General features: G+C 42.6%; 1 pseudogene; it reads left to right on the top strand.

The window, feature by feature from the left end:
• Positions 1-1,823: 1,823 nt before the first annotated feature.
• On the top strand, positions 1,824-4,966 carry LOC144962275 (uncharacterized; annotated as a pseudogene).
• Positions 4,967-6,446: the final 1,480 nt, after the last annotated feature.

Below are 6,446 nucleotides of genomic sequence, written 5' to 3'. Positions count from 1 at the left end.
TTGTAATTTGGATTCATTAGTCTGATGTCACGCCGCCCGGCAACGGCGGCCATCTTGGTTCTAAACAAAGAAAATCATTACTTTTTATTCTTCATGCTGGCTAGAACTTTTCATATGCCTTGTGATCAGAATGTGTAAAAGTCAAAACATGATCAAATTTATGTTTTTTTTCTCCTCTGGATACGTATTTATGCTCGCCGGGGAAATATTTCATACGGGCGTCCGCAATTGTTCCGATAGTTTAGAGCCAGTGTTACTGAGTTACCATGCGTCATTAGGAAGGAAGTGATGTTACGACTGTTGAAGAGTATACCCTAACAGTATTTTATATATATATATATATATATATATATATATATATATATATATATATATATATATATATTAGACAGATTCCATAGGAAACAACTGAAAAAAGTACTGAATGTACGATACCCCACAAAAATAAGCAATAAATCACTGTATGAAAAATGTAATGAAAGACCTTATCCATTCAAAGGTCAAGAATATAGATAAAATAATGTTTTTTCAAATGAAGGAAATTTCCCTTTATTTTACCCCTTACATGTCTTTAAGGCCTATTCCAAGGAAAGTCTGGATAACCCAGGCGTTAGCCGCAATGCAGCGCCGTAAAGCAAGCTGGATCGAGGCGACTTGATCAAGGCCACTCGACGCTGCGGGGTGTCGAACTTGGTACCTTTTGAGTACAAAGAAAAGACCATTCCCGCTGTGCCATGCTGGTATAGAAGGAACGAAATTGACATTACTCAGCTCTTTGTTCTTGCTTTTAGCCAGCCATTCAATTCTATCAATCAGTTAGATCAACCAGATTCTAATCAATCACTATAACCGTTTACGGTTACATTTAGTTTTGTGTGTTGCTACTCTATATCCGGTTGGCGGATGTTGTGAGTTTTTAAAAACTAAATGCATGGCATCAATAGTAAGTTCTCTTTTTGCCCCATGAGAACTGAGGGCTTTTAAAGAATTCCTGTTAGAGGGTCTGTATATCTAATATCCTTTTGTCCGTTCCAAGTACCCTGCGCACGGAATATCGTAAATTCCTCCCAAGTTACGAAATTTGATGCTGTGTATTTTTTTCATGCAGGCTTATATCTTAAGTGACATTACGAATTTTGAATACCGATGGTGATAGACCAAAGAGTTTTCTCATAATGCCAAATTCCTTTGATATTTTCACCGTTTGCAATAAAAGGTGACTGAAACTTTAAAATGTTTACAGCAATGGTGGTTTGATTCTCTTTCCCATGGGAAAAATATTCACAACAAAGTTGCATTCAGTGGCGTAGCTTAGCAAATACCTTTGGGTTGTTTGAAATAGTGTAACAATAGATATCATTTAAATAGTACTTAACAGTGTTGTAAATGCTCACAGCGTTTATCATTTATCTCTTTCCTGGTGGACAACGAACGTGTAATATATTGGATGAGACAGGCAGCCAATGAGGTACTTATACATTTTTAGACAAAAACATTGATGTAAAAAACAAAACAAAACGAAACAGAGGTGGGGGGAGGGGGGGGGGGGGGTCCTCCGAATTTTTACTCTCGTCTTCAATAGGACAAGGAGAAATGCCTTTCACAAAGATATGATCCCCGACTAACCTTTGAGCAAGACAACTCATAAAGGTCGCTCAAATCTCACTGGTCGAGCAGGGTACATTCTTGAATTATGTTTACTGGGGAAAGGGGGGGGGGGGGGAGGCTTTGGATGTGATAATGTGAAATGTCACTGAATCTTAACTTCTTTTTCCATTTATTTTTTGGACAGTATAACCTTTCAAAAACTCCGCCATTGCCGGTCCCAAGCCCGGATGAGAAAGGAGGAGGGTTAGGCGTAGGGCCAGCAACTCCACCCTGGAAAACACAAGCCGCTACAGAAACGTCGACGAAAGAAAACCCAATTACTACTGTTCTGGGAGAGGAAGGGTCTTTGCGACACATGACGCTTTGCAGTGAAAGCCGAGAGGAAGCTACAAGGCCGACTTTCCTTCTTTCGACCAGAACCATCAACGTCGGAACATGGAATGTGAGGACCATGTATGAGACGGGAAAAACCAACCAAGTAGCAGCAGAAATGAAAAGCTACAACCTCACACTGCTTGGAATCAGTGAGACCCGTTGGACCCAGTCAGGGCAGAAGAAACTGATCACAGGAGAGCTCTTACTGTATTCCGGGCACGAAGAAGAGAACGCTCCACACACAGAAGGTGTGGCACTCATGCTGTCAAAATCTGCACAGCAGGCCCTGTTAGGATGGGAAGCACACGGACCGCGAATTATCGGAGCTTCCTTCAGAACAAAAGTGAAGAAGATCACAATGAATATAATACAGTGTTATGCACCAACAAATGAACATGACGAAGAGATAAAAGACAGGTTTTACAACAGATTGCAGAATGTCCTGGCCAAGTATCCAGAGAAAGATGTGAACATTCTCATGGGTGACATAAACGCAAAGATAGGGACAGATAATACAGGGTTCGAGGAAGTGATGGGAAAACATGGACTGGGAGTAATGAACGAGAATGGGGAGAAATTTGCAGACTTCTGTGCTATGAATAACCTGATCATTGGAGGTAGCACTTTCCCCCACAGAAGAATACATAAGGCTACATGGGTATCACCCGACCTTGTTACCGAAAACCAAATTGACCACATCTGCATAGCTAAGAAATTCAGAAGGTCCCTGATGGATGTACGAGTGAAAAGAGGAGCAGACGTTGCGTCGGACCACCACCTGGTTGTAGCAAGGCTGAAATTAAAACTGAAGAGAAATTGGATGGAAGCAACGAAAAGAGAGAAGTACAATGTCAATTTGTTGAAAGATCCAGATACCCGAGGAAAATTCAGCCTGACTCTCACCAATATGTATAAAGTATTAAAAGATCAGTTTTTGGAAGAGAGCAGTGTGGAAGATGATTGGCAGAAAGTGAAAGAAGGACACAAGACAACCTGTCAGGAAGTGCTTGGGCCGATGAGACACCACCATAAGGAATGGATTTCAGCCAAAACACTGCAAAAGATCCAGACAAGGAAGCAAAAGAAGGCAGTCATAAACAATTGCCGGACAAGAGCCACAAAGGCAAAGGCACAGAAAGACTTCACAGAAGCCAACAGAGAAGTTAAGAGGAGTGCTAGAACAGATAAGCGCAAATACATTGACAGCCTGGCGGAAGAAGCAGAGAAAGCAGCAGCCAGCAACAACATGAAACAGCTGTATGACATATCAAAGAAACTGTCGGGGAAAAAACAATAGGCCCGAGCGACCAGTCAAAGATAAAGAAGGAAACACCATCCTGGGAAAGGAACAGCAACTAAATAGATGGGCTCTTCACTTTGAAGAGCTTCTGAACAGACCAGCTCCGTCGAACGCCCCAAACATCAACCCAGCTGATACAGACCTTGACATCAACTGTAGACACCCGACTAAAGAGGAGATCAGGAACGCTATCAAACTATTGAAGAATGGCAAGGCAGCTGGGCCAGACAACATTCCCGCAGAAGCTTTAAAGACGGACTTAAAAACGACCACAGAAATGCTTTATCCTCTCTTCAAGAAGATCTGGGAGGAGGAAGAAGTACCAACAGAGTGGAAGGAAGGGTACCTCGTCAAACTGCCTAAGAAAGGCGACCTCAGCAATTGCAACAACTACCGAGGAATAACGCTTCTGTCAGTGCCAGGAAAAGTCTTTAATAGAATAATCTTGGAGAGAATTAAAAGTGCTGTTGCCCCCCTCCTTCGCGACCAACAAGCTGGCTTCCCCAGGAATAGATCATGTGTCGACCAAATTGCAACCCTACGCATCATAATTGAGCAATCCTTGGAGTGGAATTCCCCGTTGTACATCAACTTCGTTGATTATGAAAAAGCGTTTGACAGCGTGGACCGAGAAACCTTATGGAAAATACTCCGCCACTATGGGGTTCCAACAAAATTAGTCAGCCTCATCCAAAGTTCCTACGAGGGAGTGACCTGTCGAGTAATCCATGGGGACAACTGACAGATAGCTTCAATGTGAACACTGGAGTCAGACAGGGATGTCTTCTGTCACCCTTTCTCTTTCTTTTGGCTATTGACTGGACAATGAGGTCAGCAGTGGCAGGTAGGAGAAATGGGATTCAGTGGACATTGTTCGACCAGCTCGACGATTTGGACTTTGCAGATGACTTGGCCTTGCTGTCCCACAATCACCAACAAATGCAGGACAAGACAACAGAGATAACAGCAAAGTCATCACAAATCGGACTCAGGGCCCATGAGGGTAAAACAAAGGTCCTCAAAATAAACACAAATAGTAAAGAACCAATCAAACTGCACGAGAGCGAACTGGATGAGGTTGACCACTTCACGTATTTAGGCAGCATATTAGATAAACAGGGTGGCACAGATGCAGACGTAAAGGCAAGAATTGGCAAGGCGAGGGTAGCATACTTGCAGCTTAAAAACATCTGGAGCTTCAAGGTGGTGTCAACCCGAACCAAAATAAGACTCTTCAATTCAAATGTCAAGTCAGTCCTTTTGTATGGAGCGGAGACCTGGAGGACCACGAAGACCACCACCGGAAAAGTATAGACCTTCATCAATAGCTGCCTCAGAAGGATCCTCAAGATTCACTGGCCAGACAGGATCAACAACGCAGACCTGTGGCAGAGAACATCTCAAATGCCAGCAGAAGACGAAATCAGACGCCGCCGATGGAGATGGATTGGGCACACCCTGAGGAAGCCAACCAATAACACCGCTAGGCAGGCGCTGAGATGGAACCCCCAGGGAAAACGGAAGAGAGGGCGGCCTAGAAACACCTGGCGGCGAGACCTGGAGGCGGACATGAAGAGGATGGGACACACTTGGGGAGAGTTGGAGAAGATGGCCCAGGACAGAGGAAGATGGAGGACTGTTGTCGACGGCCTATGCTCCACTAGGAGTGACGGGCATAAGTAAGTAAAGTATAACCTTTCAAAGGAACCTCAGTTTTCAAATACAAGAGGTACATAACTAAAATGATATAATTGTTCATTTGTTCTCTCCATTCTGAGTTCCTGGTTGTGGGCAATCTATTAATAAAATTGTGCCATGAATGTAGAAATCTTAACAGGCAGCGACGATTCTGGCTTTCAACGATTATATTGTAACAATTGTGTATGTCAAGTGTGTACAAAGCGTACACTTTGCTGTGCCATTTTGAACCCAGGGTGGCAATGTTAGTGAGTAGTGCACATGAATAGTAAACCCATGGTCAAACCTGTGGGGAGTTCAGTGATCGTAATCACAACATAATTCACTGTGGAAAGATAGTGTCCGCTTGGCTAAGAAGCTCACAACATTGCCATCCGGAAGTATAACGGGCAAACACACAAAACTATGTCAATACAGTTTAGAGAGAAATAATCATAAACGTGGATGGCAAAAAGCAATAACAAAAACCAGAGTGAGGTCAACTTTATACCATCTATAATACTGTTATTGGAAACCATCCATTTGTTCACTCATCTCAGACCATTTGTTTTTTATATACCGCAAAGAAGAAAAATCCCAAAGTATGGTACTGTAACCAATGAAAAAAAAAATCGGCTAAATGTCACTAACAATTCTAATTTTCGAGGCAATTTTCAATACAATCCATCAGAAGGTTTTGTTTGAAGATATACACGTCAACGCATGCACACGGGTTGTGGAATGGAGTATAGAACTGTACTCACGGCAACTATTGGTCTGCTGTAGATTTCACTGATGTAGCGCCTGATGAGGGATCGCCGCCTGGAGGCCTCGCCACGCCTGATAGGCCATAGGCGACTAAACGCTCCCTGGCCATCACCAGCACTCCGGCAGCGATCAACACTGGACCGGCATATCTGTGGGGAAACAAAATAATAGGAGAAGGATTCTGAATCATCATCATTGTCATCATCGTCGTCGTCGTCGTCATCATCATCATCATCATCATCGTCGTCATCATCATCATCAAAATAATAGGGTTAATTATCGTCGTCGTCGTCGTCATCATCATCATCATCATTGAGACTCTTTTTTTCTAACGAAATTATTCATTCTCTCGGTTATTCATTAAAAAGGATAAAAGAAACGAAAAACAACAACAACAACAACAACAGAAAATTAACAACAAAATTCTAAATACATATATCGAAACAAGGAAGCCACCAATCAACTACGTCACTTATCCATCTACCAAACCACAGGCAAACAAGCTAACCAGTGATCTATCCAACCCATCTATTCACAACCCATCAAAATATTATATCTTAGACGTATCTTAACTCAACCAGGACTAATATTGTATCAATCAAAATAAAATTTCCATCATTCCTTCATCTGGCAGTTTATTCCATAATTTCATTCACTCAATCGGTCATGCATTCATAATTCGATATGCCTTTAACGCTTGATTACCCCCCCCCCCCCC

Source organism: Berghia stephanieae, unplaced genomic scaffold (genome assembly GCF_034508935.2).
Source record: "Berghia stephanieae isolate SIO BIC M18660-M18661 unplaced genomic scaffold, UCSD_Bste_1.3 scaffold764, whole genome shotgun sequence".
NCBI classification, from domain to species: domain Eukaryota; kingdom Metazoa; phylum Mollusca; class Gastropoda; order Nudibranchia; family Aeolidiidae; genus Berghia; species Berghia stephanieae.
This window is presented reverse-complemented; position numbering and strand designations above follow the sequence as displayed.